Source organism: Neopsephotus bourkii, unplaced genomic scaffold (assembly GCF_033783945.1).
Source record: "Neopsephotus bourkii isolate Nb327-2 ecotype Australia unplaced genomic scaffold, CSIRO-AGI_Nbou_v1 NB_1765, whole genome shotgun sequence".
Classification (NCBI taxonomy): Eukaryota; Metazoa; Chordata; class Aves; order Psittaciformes; family Psittacidae; genus Neopsephotus; species Neopsephotus bourkii.
The window spans coordinates 10,886,400-10,899,869 of NW_026902239.1; the positions used below are offsets into that span (position 1 = coordinate 10,886,400).

General features: G+C 41.7%; 1 protein-coding gene across 8 annotated transcripts in view; it reads right to left on the reverse strand.

Moving 5' to 3' along the window:
• Positions 1 to 13,470, reverse strand: part of PKIB (cAMP-dependent protein kinase inhibitor beta) — a 52,092-nt gene that overhangs the window by 23,964 nt on the left and 14,658 nt on the right. For 4 of the 8 annotated variants that reach the window (XM_061378099.1, XM_061378097.1, XM_061378098.1 and 1 more), the window contains exon 2: positions 10,521 to 10,665. The exons of 2 other annotated variants lie outside the window; for them this stretch is intronic. The gene's annotated coding sequence lies outside the window, so the exon portion shown is untranslated. Of the gene's footprint in view, positions 1 to 4,842; positions 4,938 to 7,569; positions 7,686 to 10,520; positions 10,666 to 13,470 lie in introns of those variants that run through there. 2 more of the 8 variants (XM_061378100.1, XM_061378101.1) reach the window with 2 other exon arrangements.

The window sequence follows — 13,470 nt, forward strand, 5'->3', positions numbered from 1 at the left end:
TTTAACAGTGGCCCAGAAAGAAGTGTCCTTGTTGTATACTTTATCATGATTTTAGACAATTGCCACTGATCTGGGTTAGAAATCTGTTATTTTAGTCCCTTTAAATAAAAGTCAGGTCTGCAGTCTGCCTAATTTTATTTCACATTTACTAGTAAGTCATTATTTCAGACTATTCATGGGGACATTTGAGATGATGTCTTTGTGTCTGGTCATTCTGTATAGATTCTGACTCTGCTGCTGTTTTTCTCAAAGTCATCTGAGGAGGGGAAGGGAACAAGTAACATAATTAGGAAGAGTACAAACTAGTTCAACTTTATTCTGTTTAGACTTCTAAAAAAAGAGTTCTGCATATGAAAATGAATTAGTGTCACTGCTTCTGGGACAACTAAAAAATCTAATTAAATCAAAGGAATCCTACTCGACTTTGCTGAATACTTTATGAACAGATGGGGTACATGAGACATGAGGCAAGGTCTTGGGGGAAGCAGACTCTGGTGGTTTCTCAGAGGCCACAACCAGCTGATGCTTGCTTCAGAATGTCAAGCACAAATTTAAGGATGTTGTAAAATGTCTGCCTTCTAAAAAAAGGAGCATCACTCCTTCAACAGTGAAAAGTTAACAAAGTTATCCTGTTCAGATGGGAGTAAATGGATGAGGCAGTCAGGCGGAAATCAGTAACTTAACACTTCCTGCACTGATCAGAATGATCTTCCTCACCAAGCAGAGTTACATGGCCACAGGGATAGGCTGGCACAGGTTTGAACTCAGGTACAGAATCAGCCAAGGTTATGACTGGGTGTGAAAAATGGCTTATACTTTCCTGATGCAGGAAGTCAAGTCAGTCTCTTGCCAATCAGTCAGCACTGTTTTGCTGTATGGGGCTTACTTCTTTCTTTTTTTTTTTTAATTCCATCTGTCTTTCTGCCTAAATGAACATGCATCCGCTGTCTTTGGCTCATTTCTTGCTCCTGCTCCCAGAAATTGCTCCACTTTATTTTGGACCCTGAATACAAGTTCTTTGAACTTATTTGAGGCTTGAACACTAGACAGTATTATTTCTTCATTTGCTGAAGCGGAAAGAAAACTTAATTTTTGTTATACTAAACTACCTCAGCAATGTGTTTGTTGGAATGCAGTTCCGCCTTCCTGCTAATTACTGCTGTGGCTTCCTGCCAGCCATCATTTTGAGAAATTAAATACCAGCTTCCAGAGGAGCAGCAATGTTAAAGACAACAGAACATCATTCTAAATAAAATGGATGGTGGCATTAAAAAACAAACATTTTCCTGATGGAACAGCTGCCTACAAGTCCTAGCTAAGCAACTCCCAAACAAGGTAGGGTTTTGACAAAACAGGAGTTTGTCAATATCCCGATACCAGCACACTTTTCATCATGTCAGGGCTCACTGGGTGGAGAACTGCAGTGATATCCTGCATTATTTGTAGGCTTCTGAGAGTGGGACAAGCTACATAGCCAGGAGGAGGTGTCTGGTACAGAGCCAGAAGTAGAGGATAAAGCAAGGCAGAAAACTCAGTGATATGAAATCCTAGAATAATTCAGGCTGTAAGTGATCTCAGGAGGTCATCTGCTCCAACCTCCTGCTCAAATCAATAACTGGTTCAGACCACACTACTCAGGGATTTGTCCAGTCAGCTTCTGAATATCTCCAAGGACAGAGACACCACAACCCCTTTGGGCAATCTATGCCAGGGCTTGACTGCCCTCACAAAGAAAAGGCTTCTCCTTACCTCAAGTCCACATCTGCTCTGCTCTAGTCGATTACCATAGTCTCTTGTTCTGCTGCTGTGCAACTCTGTAAGGAGCCTGACTGAATCTTCTCAGGTACACCTTATATGGGAAGGCTGCTCTTAGGTCCTCCCAAAGTCTTCTCCAACCTTAACATGCCCCAGTCCCTCAGCCTCTCCTCACAGGGAAATATTCCTTCCCTGATGAACTTTTAGTGAGGCAGGAGCGAAACTATGTGTACTTAAACCATACATGGTTTAAGGAGTACAGCCTAGTATGCTTGGTAAGTAATGCTCAGCTTGTTGCTGGCAATACACAAAACAGGATAAAGATGGTCACAAGAGACTTCCGTCTGAACAGCTCACCCTGACAGGTGTGGAAAAGATGAGAACTATCAACTGATCCAGCGGGACTCTGTATTCTAAGAGCCTCCATCTTTTGGCATGGTGACAGATTTCCAGTTCGGCTGTGAGACGTGTAGAGCAGAGCATGTGGTACTCCAAATCAGGCATCAAAAATCAGCTATTTTATTCTGAAAAGGGCTGGCCTGGCACTGAGTCTGGTTTCCAGATGGTTTTCTGTTGTGTGTTTCTGTCACTTAGAAGAATGAAGCAAAATCAAAAGGGAAAGCCCTTCCCCAAAGAGAAGCAAGAAATCAGGGAAACAGAAGTAAACATGGAAAGAATAAGGCACTAATTCATAATTTAAGTCACTTCCTCTGTCACAGTTTTCTCAAGTAAGGAACCAGCTGTGGAACCTCACTTTTATGCCAAACAACTCTGTGTTTGACTCTCCTGCATGTAGTAGTTTTGGCTGGCATTTTCCAGTCTTATTTATACAGTTAGAAAAAAAGCAGCAAATTAATGTGGTTATTACTTATTAACAAACATGGTTTTTGAAAGGACAGATGCTCCTGGCTCATCACCCTATCAAGTCAGTCTCCATATCAGTCTGACTTCTTTTATTCTTTATCTGCTTTTGATATGTAATTTTTCAAACTGCTCAATGCCTCTATTAGGGTCTGTTCTAGTTGTTTCTGTATTTGGAAATGTTCCTTATAGCTCCTTGATATCACATTCATTCATGAATATCATTAAAAGTCAATTGGAAAATCCAGTTTAAGAATTTGACTGCTGGAGTAACTCTGGCTTCTGAAAAACTCTCAGCACAGTCAAAGGGCACATATTTAATACAGTGGGGACATGACAAAGTTGACTTAAAGGACTGCTAACTGGACTCATCTTTAACTATCTGCCTATGTTCCATTTATTTATTGTATTAGAGCCCTCTAGCAAAAGACAAGTAAAATACAACAGGGAATAATGTCAAATCAATAAACTGAAGTGCAATATACCATATACCAAATCAATAAACTGAAGTGCAATACCATCAAATGCCACTCTAACTCCAAGTTCTAGCACTATAAACAATTGTACTGCATAGCTCCAGCATATAGGAATACTCAATCAGGTGTCTAATTTTCATAGCTGGATGCTTAAAAACTCAAGCACTCTGTACAACTGGGCCATAATTACTTATTTAATCTTATTTTCTAATTTCACCTTTCAAAATAGCAGTTGCAGCCTTAAGAAAGACCACTAGGACACAACAGGTCCCAATTCAAGTTTCTAATCTGAACTTAAGAGTGCTGAGTACTGTTGACTTCTACAGATAGTGGGGAGAGCTGAAGTTATTTAGCAACTTGAAGGATCCAGCCCTATTAAAATGTCAGGAAGACTTCATCAGATGGGTTTCTGTCATAAGGGAAATTTTCTTTTCTAACAGTAGACCTTTCCCTGAGATCCAGTCTCCTGCCTGACACAGTCTGATACACTGACACACGTTCTTGTAGGTCTGTTGTTCTGCCGTGGCCTTGAGCCCAGGCCCTCTGAGGAGATCAATAGTGAAAAGACATAGCAAGTCATCAAAACCAGGATTCCCATTGCTGATCATACCATCCTGCCTAAGGGCAACCATGGAAGGCTGAGCATGGAGTTCCTTGCTGTTCCTGAGCAGCAGTAGCTGGGGTAGAGGAATTGGGCCAGGAAAGCATGATACCCTCTAACTCACTGCTCCTTCAGCCCTTGCCTCTTGACGTTGAACCCATGTTATACTTTCCCCACTTCTTACAACTTTTCTCTTTTCCTTACTGATGCAGAATCCAAGCTAATAAGATTTAGGATGTTACCACATTTTATGTCAACTACAACTTACTTGGCTTGAAGCAGAAACACAGGAGATCAGGCTGTGGTAGCCAAAAGGTCAAACTACCTTAGTACAGACATAAGCAGTGTAAGGACAGAGGGGCCAATTAACCTGTGCACCTAGCCATGCAGACTTTAACATTATTGGCAGCTAGACTGTAAAAAGGCAAATGTGTGCTTGCAGCATTAAGACCCATGAAATACAAAGAGTGAGGAAGCAGCATTTTGAAGGGTAATTTAAATTCTAACCACTGGTCAGAGATTTGCTGAAAGCAGAGAAAGCATTTTGGGCTCACCACTGTCCAGCAGATGCCAGTAGAGCAGTAAAACACCTTATTTAACATGCCCTAGCATGAAGGTAGACACAAGTAGAGTCACATGGGCATCAGCAGAGCACCAGTCAGGTGTATCTGCTAGCGTGCAACACAGAAAGAGCCATAGATTCAAAAGGAGAATGGTGGGGAGAGAAGGTGGTTGAAAGGGCTTAAGTCTTTCCTCCTCTACTGTAGAGCTAATCCTATCTATTTGTCAGACAGAAAAGGCGAGAGGAGAGAAATCTCCCCCAAACATCAGTATCCAATTTTCAATGGCGTGCAGCCATAAATCAGCAAAATTCACACAGACAGACCTAGGTCTGAGTGAGGCTACATCTTATTTCCGTGCAGGTTATCACACTGCACATGGGATTTTTTAGGCACAATTATAGTCTCTGACATCCTATCTAAAAGAGTGGTCACCATAGTAACGCTCAAATCACATGGCACTGCACACCTGATACCAATCAATCTTGAAAACATCTTTTTAAAGAAAAACACTCCTAGAGAAGCTGTAGATGGAGGTTTCTGGTGAGATTGGGAAGATGCCCTCTTATAACAAACATGGAAATTTTACCTTATAATCTTTTCATCCAATTCTCCCTCCATACAACCCCAGTCTCTATCATCTTATAGAAGTGATAGAAAATAAAACAGGGCAATGGCTCTCTGCTGAAAAGTGACAACCAATGAAGTACAGCTGGCATGTAAATGATAGATTGCATTTTTCCCCAGATCATTAACTGTGACTTCTGAGAATACAGCCATGCACTGATTGCTGAACAAAACATAAACATGCCCACCATAGTGCCTCTTCACCTGCCCAGGGCACCAGATTTCCCTTCAAATGCTAAAACCCAGAAATTTCACCAATTTCTTTCTCCCTTTTTGCTTTCCCAGCCTGCAGTTCAATGTAGTTGATTAGAGTTGTGTTCTTCTCTCTGTGTGCGTAAAAGAAGCGGAGCATCTTAAATGAAATAATGTTTGCACTTAGCTTGGCACAGTGGCTTTCTGAAGTGCATTCTTCAGAAGCCAAAGAGCTTATGAAGTTAAGCTGCTGACATCACTGGGGTTTTGGGTGGGCTGCTTTATTTTTACAGCTCAGCTCCACACCAGCAGCCTTTGGACTATCTGTGGTGTGCCTGCTCCTCAACCTGCTTCAACAGTCTGCTGCTTCTCATTATCCCAGCAAGGACACTGCTATGGGCTGTTGAAAATCATCCGTCCCAGCAAACCACTCACACAAAGTTCAACCAGCCTCAGCAGTATTTCCAAAATAGTTCCTATTTGGTTCTATCTGAAATTATTGCTACTTTCATTATTTCAAATCCTACCACTTCTCAACTGTCCTTTGAAAAAGACTGTTTCTGTTCAGATGGATTCCATCTTTGTCAACTTCCACTCTATCTACATTGTCTTTTTCAAATAATTCACAGCTATAATTATTTATTCTGACAGTGCCTGTCCTTTATTCAATGTGATTTTGAAACATGGGAGCCGCTGAATTTGTAAATGCCACCAACTGGCCTGGGAAGAATACAGGGATGTTGTCCAGGAAGCTAGGGACTAGGTTAGGAAAGCTAAGGACCAGTTAGAATTAAACTTGCTAGGGATGTTAAAGATAACAGGAAGGGATTCTACAGGTACACTGCAAATGACAGACTAGGGACAATGTAGGCCCCCTCCAGAAGCTGTCAGGAGAACTGGATATCTTGGATTTGGAGAAGGCTGAGGTTCTGAATGACTTCTTTGCCTCGGTCTTCACTGGCAAATGCTCTGACCGCACCCACTAAGTCTTGGAAGGCAGATACAAGAACTGTGAGAATGAAGACCCTAGGCCGACTGTAGGAGAGGATCTGGTTCGAGACCATCTTAAGAACCTGAACGTGCACAAGTCCATGTGTCCTGATGAAATCCATCCATGGGTCCTGAAGGAGCTGGCAAATGAAGTTGCTAAGCCACTGGCCATCATATTTGAAAAATCATGGCAGTAAGGTGAAGTTCCTGACTACTGGAAAGAGGGAAATATAACCCCCATTTTCAAGAAGGGGAGAATGGATGATCCAGGGAATTACAGACCAGTCAGTCTCACCTCTGTGCCTGGCAAAATCTTGGAGCAGATTCTCCTGGAAGGCATGCTAAGGCACATGAAAAACAACAAGGCACCCAGGAAAAAAATACATTAAGAGACAGAATTATAACATTACACTTGCCACTGGAAAATGGTGACTCACTTGTTTTCCACATCCTTTCACACACTAAAGGTCATCATTAAAAAAAAAAAAAAAACACCCAACAAAAAAACAGTGAGGGTCAGAAACTTCATGAATATTTTCAGGACCTTCTCTAGCAGGTCTTCATGTGCCATTGCTGACAGTAAGGTCACAGATCTTTCGCCCTTACGCAGCTGACTCGCCAGTGCTGTAGAAGCTGTCAGGATTGCATGTTTCAAACTGTATGCTAAACTGATGCTTTCTGCTAAGTTTGCCTTCTTGTACTACTATCCTTATGTGTATGGACTTCAAATATCAAATACTGGACTGTGGAAATGGCACGTGCCTTTTAGGCTGAGGGGTTTTTTTAGTGCTGTCTTAGGAATACAATTTTTGTGTAGGCATATCTACACTCTTTTTTTATCCCTTGTAACTCTTTTTTATCCCTTGATGCTGTACAGTAGAAATAACTAACAAATAGCTTGCTAAAGAGTTATTTATATAAATGCAAATACAAACACACTAGATTTCCTAATATCTTTTCCTTTTGTATTTGTATAAAATAGTAATGAAATAAAATCAGCATTATAGAAATGTGATCCATCAAAAGTAAACAGAACAGCAGAATTAGCAAGTCAAACAAGTCAGAAAGTCTGCCTTTTCACATTCAGACTTCCATCCCTGGCACCTAGTCCAGTTTCAATTTCTGAGTCTCAGTTCTATTACCTAGAAGCATTTAACAGCTTTTTTTCCCCTCCTCTTTCTATGACTTTCAGAAGAGCAAAAAGCAAAGATAAAGCCCAGAACAGGGCTTGTCTTCACACCGTGACTGATGAGGCTGATGCTGTATTGAATTTAAACTTAAAAACGTCAAAACCAACATCCCTCTGAAGCAGTGAGGAAGGAGGGCACCAATTCAGCCCATTGCTGTAGGTAGCATAGCCTGAAGTTGCTTGAATAGGCTCAAAAACTTCTGAAAGCAGAGGCCTGTCTCCTAAGAGAGGATTTACGGTATTACATGATTCATTTACCTGGAATTTAGACTGCACAACCACTACTTTCTAGCTGTGAAATGTAAAAGGAATTGCTACCTGCTGCAGCTCAGCGCTCCTCTCCTCCAGTTGTACCAGGGAAGGATTTCAGACACATGTCCCTAGCAAGAGCCACCTCCCCCAGTGAATAGGAGAGGAGTCTCCCTGCCAACCTGCATACAAAGCTCCCTTTGAGACTCCAGCTAAGAGGCTTTACCCTCACCCGTGGTTGTTCCCCACCCATGAAGCACATAAATAGGAGCATTGTGCAGAAGCCTCTTGCTAGCTAGCCAGCGAAACAAGGGAGATGTCTGGCCCACCCTGGAGTGGGGGCACCCCTTCTTAGAGGGCCTGAGTCTTTCTTAATTGGTGCACACAATTTAGGAGTCCACCTCCTGACCCTATCCTGACTTCTGAGCTGAAATACCTATTCAGAGTAAAATGAAACTTCTGGGGAATGCAAATGTGATTTTTATCATGAGCTATTAAATGACAAATACTTTTGAGCATGGCCTTAAGGACCCTGACATCTGATTTATCCATCATAGAAAGATATGGTAAATACCACTGCACTCACCTGATGCTCACCTGCCACTGCTTTCCCAAGGTAGCCATGCCTTTCCTGACCATTTGCAAGATAAAAATGTAAAAGACAACTGGCATGTCAAGAAAAAAATGGCACCTTATAGCTACTCTTTTCACTCCTGTTCACATTCTTTTTCCAGTGAATGCATAACCACTCCTAACTTCTACTTATTTTGGAGGGAGGGGTGAAGGCACCTCCGAACACTTATCACCCAAGTGCATCTGCTCCTTGTCTATACCACAGCTGAAGAAAGGTAACCCAGAGGAGGCAGTTCTGTCCCATCACACCCAGGAGGTGTCCTATAGACACTGCTAAAGAAGGGCTTTATGTACATATATGGAGGCCCTCACAATTAGGCTCTTGATGTACTTACCATTGCCTGATTCTGCCTTCAGGTGAGTTTGCATCGTTGTTTGGAGCAGCTTCAAAAGTGTTCACCTCTACTGAAAGGCATTTTACGCCAAGAACTGAAATGCACAGGCTCAGTAGCTGGGTACAGCTGTATCTGCAGGAGAGGGACCAGAACCTCAGCCTGCAGAAAAATCATTCTCCTTAGGCTTCCTATCTATTCCCATGATTCCAATTACAGCATCTCTTTGGCCAGAAGAGACCAACTTGCTCTTTCTTCTGAAATACATAAACATGGCATCAGTTTGGACTATGCAGTGCTTTTATAGGACATCTTTAATGTGCACACAGAGCAGCTTTAGAGATTCCCCCACATTTTTTGTGAGAGGTTTAGGCATGGTCTTGCCAATGAAAAAATCCTTTATCACAATTCCTCCTGGGTCCAGTATAATTATATTGGCCTGGGTGACTGTTCCCCATTTCACTATACAGCCCTTGGAGGCTTTAAGCAAAACCAGGTGTCTACATTAAAGAAATAAAGATGTGAAGTTAATATGGATCGAATACTTTATCTGACTCATGCCTAAGCCAGGGAAAGCATTTCCAGCATCTTAGACACAGGACAGGGCTCAAAGAGGTGGATTTTATGCTGCTTGTGACTAGCAGCAAGGAATTCTGCCTTCTGTGAAGCATCTTTGAACCCTGAGAGGATGCACACTGACTTAATCCTCTTCATACAGACTATGCTGAAAATGAAGAATATTGGCGGGCAAGATTTCCACATTGTAAACTCATATTTGAGGAGTTTATCTTTCAAAAATTGATGGAGCTTATCCATATGCACATTTTTTCCATTCCCAGACACAGAGATATGTGGGTTCTACATCTGAGCAGATAAAGGAAGTCAGTTTAATTTCTGATCCCACGTTGTATACTATTAAGCTTCACAGCTTGTGTCATGAGCATTATCTGCAGTGAAATATGTAAGAAAAGACATTTCATGAGTTCTTTTATCAAGTTTTAATAAATGTAGCTGATCAGTAGGTTAATCTTATGCTTAAGCCATATTTACTTATAGTTGTAGCTCTTTCCTCCACCAGAAACTTGTGTAAGCAAGGGCATTCTATTACTTTCCAAAGAAATTTCACAGATGCCGAGAGAAGAAACTTTTCCATACCCAGAGTTACTAATACTTATTGATAAGCATTTCAAACTCAAAATCTGTTTTAAACATTCAGGAATGGTTACCCCAAAGAAGCTTGTTTTCATCAACAGAAAAATATTTTCTTGAAACCAAGTCATCAGTATTAATGAGGTCTAAATAAGCACCTTTGCCTTAACAGAGATGGCTGTAAGTACTCACTGAATTACTTACTGATTTGCAGAACTGGTGAATATCTATACTTCTCATGTGAGATCTCTAAGAACTTAAGTTAAATGACACATGTGAAAATCATCTACTGTAATTAGGATTTTGCTTTAAATGCAAAAGTTCAGATGTTTTGTTAACATGCATTTTCTTCAGACCTCAAAATACAACATTAAGGAGCTCTGCTGTCCTCACTACAGTGTTAAAGATCACCAGGACTGTTTCTGTTTCTTCCAGAGCTGTGACTAGTTCCCATTTCATTCTCTTATTTTTGGACACCTCAGTGTATAACTTCTGAAAGCAAAATAGTAGGTAGGTTATCTGAAGGACATTCACTACACATCACACCCTTTCTCAACTCAGTATTTCTTTGTGTGGCACATGAGCAAGACTTCTGCCTTCAAAACTGCTTACCCTGCAAAGCACTGGCAACATCCCTATGTACCTGAAGTGGACAAGAAAGCAATAGTTACATCTGGAGTACAGACAAGCAGAAAATTACACCAGCTTGCAGAGGGTGATGAGGAGGTAGCAGTGCCATTCAAAAGAACAATAAGATATGGCAGCAGTGAAGCTTGGCTTTGAGAAGACTATGGCTATCATTCTGGATGTCCTGCCCCTTGGCCAGGATCTCTGTCAGAAACCAACACTGCAAATTCCCACACCTCCACAGATGCATGGTTTGCTTTCCATTACACACAGTCTTACCATTTCAAATGTCTAAAGAACCAACAGGCAACAAATCTCAATTGTTTCCAAGACAGAACTTGCTTGATGTCATGCAGGTGACTTCAGGGAGCAACTTCTGGATGTCTGTGGAAAATCTATCCTGGATCTGAAAACTGGCTTCAACCTATAGAGATGATTGAGAGATCCAGGAGGTAATTAATGAAGTTGAGAAGGTCACTCAGAAAAAATGAAGAAAAAAATATCTATCAACAGCTACTAAACACAAAGATACTGCATCTGGCTCAGGTAACCTGTGAGCTGCTGGACACATGGAAAATATACAGGGGGAAGCACTTGCCTGTGTTCCTAGTGTCCCTCTTATTTTTGACCTTTCTCAGCAGCAAGGCACTACGCACTAGGCAGCCATTTGATCTGAACCAGTTCAGCTGTTCTTATGCTCTGGAGGAAAATATAAAACTAAAAATAAACTCCCCACAAATGAAATCTCCATTATGTCAGTTCAAAGCAAATGGAAAACTTCCCTCCCATACCAAAGAGCAGTTCAGTCACTTAGTCAACATTGACTTAAGAAAACCCATTCCTTTCTAGACACACAAGCACTGGAACAGTACAGCACACTAAGGTTTCTAATCCAATGTTTGCTGTGCAATGCTGTGGCAAGGCAGAACATCAAGTTTTTAATGAAGCACAAAAAAACGTTTTCAGTTTTGATTTCCACCCCCAGAAACTGGTGTGCGAGACCACCTCTAACAAGCCCCACAGCAATCTCCTGCAGAGGGGAATAAGTAGTCCTATGGCAAGAAGAAGTCAAAAGTACCTGCTGAATTTGGAGGGGTAGAAAGAAGAATCTAAAAGCAGAAAATTACAAGGGTATTTTGGATGAATAAGACATTACAGCTTTACGGTGAAAATGGGAAAGGATCCTATTAACCGTTAATTCAGTTTAGCTTTCTGATTTCAAAGAACCATTAGACAATGAAAAAGGACTGAAGATTGAAAGAGCTCAGTCAGAAAAGAACATTATCAATTTTGTCTTCCTGTTGAAACTGTGTAACTCCTCCACTTGTGCTGAACTCTGCTTGAATGGTAAAATGGGAAGTTTCACAGTATGTACAGAGATGAACACACAGGTTTTTCCATACTGATCGTCCGTGAAGCCCTGCAACTTCCTGCTGGTGGCTGCAGAGGCAGCCCTGTAGTGCTGCAGGTTGCCCTTCTGAAAGGGCAGCAATAGGAGCAATCAATCTCTGAAGCGGTGATCTTCTAAAGCAAGGTGATGCTGAGGAAATTTAAAAGTCAAATGCCCTGAAGAATCACCACCTGCTCTCCTGTTTACAGTGACATCCCTGACATTGGGCAGTCAGTACACATCTTACGTGAGGTATCTCCCGTGAATAAAGCCATCAGCATAGATGTGAGCTGAAATCAGCAGCTCCAAAACCAAACCCCTCTTTAAAACCTATGATTGGAAGGAAGAGGGTGTCAGAAGCTCAGATACACCCCAGCTGCAGATTGTAGTCACTTGCCAGCGTTCAGCTGAAGCAACCTCCTGGCACACCAGGGCTTGCCAAAGGTTGAATGGCATCTGGAGGTGAGGTGAAGGTAATCCCAGGGAAGACAATAAATCATATCTGATTCCCTAAAGAGGTGGAGAGGGACAGCAGAAGAGGAAGTGGGTTTTCCTCAATCTTTTTTCTCGCACTGTTCAGGCCAGATAGAGCTGAAGCCCCAGGCATTCCCTCAGGGCTAGGACTGGTCCTCTTTGCTCTTCCTGGAACCACAGAATCTCTGCAAGAGCACAAAAGGGAAAGCAGGAATCATTAAGCTCCAGCCCTAACCTCTGCATACTCTTATAGCTTCATCCATCAAATGGGATTTTTATAAGTCCTTTGCCATCCCCTGCAAGACTCCTTGGTGCTCTATCAGTAGGGAAATGCAATTTTACACACATGAAACCACAGTATTTATATTAAAAAAGAAAAACAAAAGAAAAACAACAACAAAAAGAAAAAGATGCATAACTTGATGTCAATGGCAGAAAGATGATAAGCCGGAAGCCTTGAAGATAATCCTGAAGAGAAGTGTTTGAAAACTACTGTCCTATGTCTGGATTCATAGCTGAATCCACCATTTTCCCCTCCTATATTTCATATCACTTTATCATTGCACTTTATCCTCCCTTCCCCACATCCAAACTGTCCTGCACAAGAACTGCTGTGTTTGTTAGCACAAGGGTCTCTGTCATGCAGGCTCTGTAATTGCATTTGCTAACATTTCTTTTAATCTAACAGGCTGTGACTGACCACATGTTATTCTACATCAGGTATCACTGAGAACAAACCTGAAATGAAACAACGGAAGTAAGCCTTGGCACACTGTGTATCCAGGGATATCACACTGATGATAACTGAAGGTCATCTCCTGGATTCAGTGTGCTGTGAAAACAAACCTATGGCAATCTGATGGTGTTCTTGCTCTCCTCTCTGCTATGTATACCACTTAAATGATGGCAGACTACTTATGCAGCTTTTAGCAGCCTGCAAGCAAACATAATTCTGATGTTAACTCACCAGGTATTATTCCTAGTTCATCTTTCTCCCAGGTATGCACAGCAGCAGCATTCCCTCTGTTCATTCTTGGAATGAAATCTTCCCTTTACCAATATAGAGGAAAAGAACCAATACACTGGCTTATTCTGAGCACAGTTCACATGTCAATGCACTACACAAGGATGTTTAGGCCACACATCAACCAACCATGCAGACTTACAGCAACAAGCAGGGAGGTCTACATATGTTTTATTTGCCCTTGTATGGAGGACATCACCAAAGAAAAAGAAGAGCCAGTGTACCACTGTGCTGCACAGATCCATCAGAGAGGCTAATGCAGCCAGGGGCAATTTATAAGAGATGTTCTGAATTATACCAGAAGACAAATTGACCTTCATTTATGCTCCAGCACAAGGCAG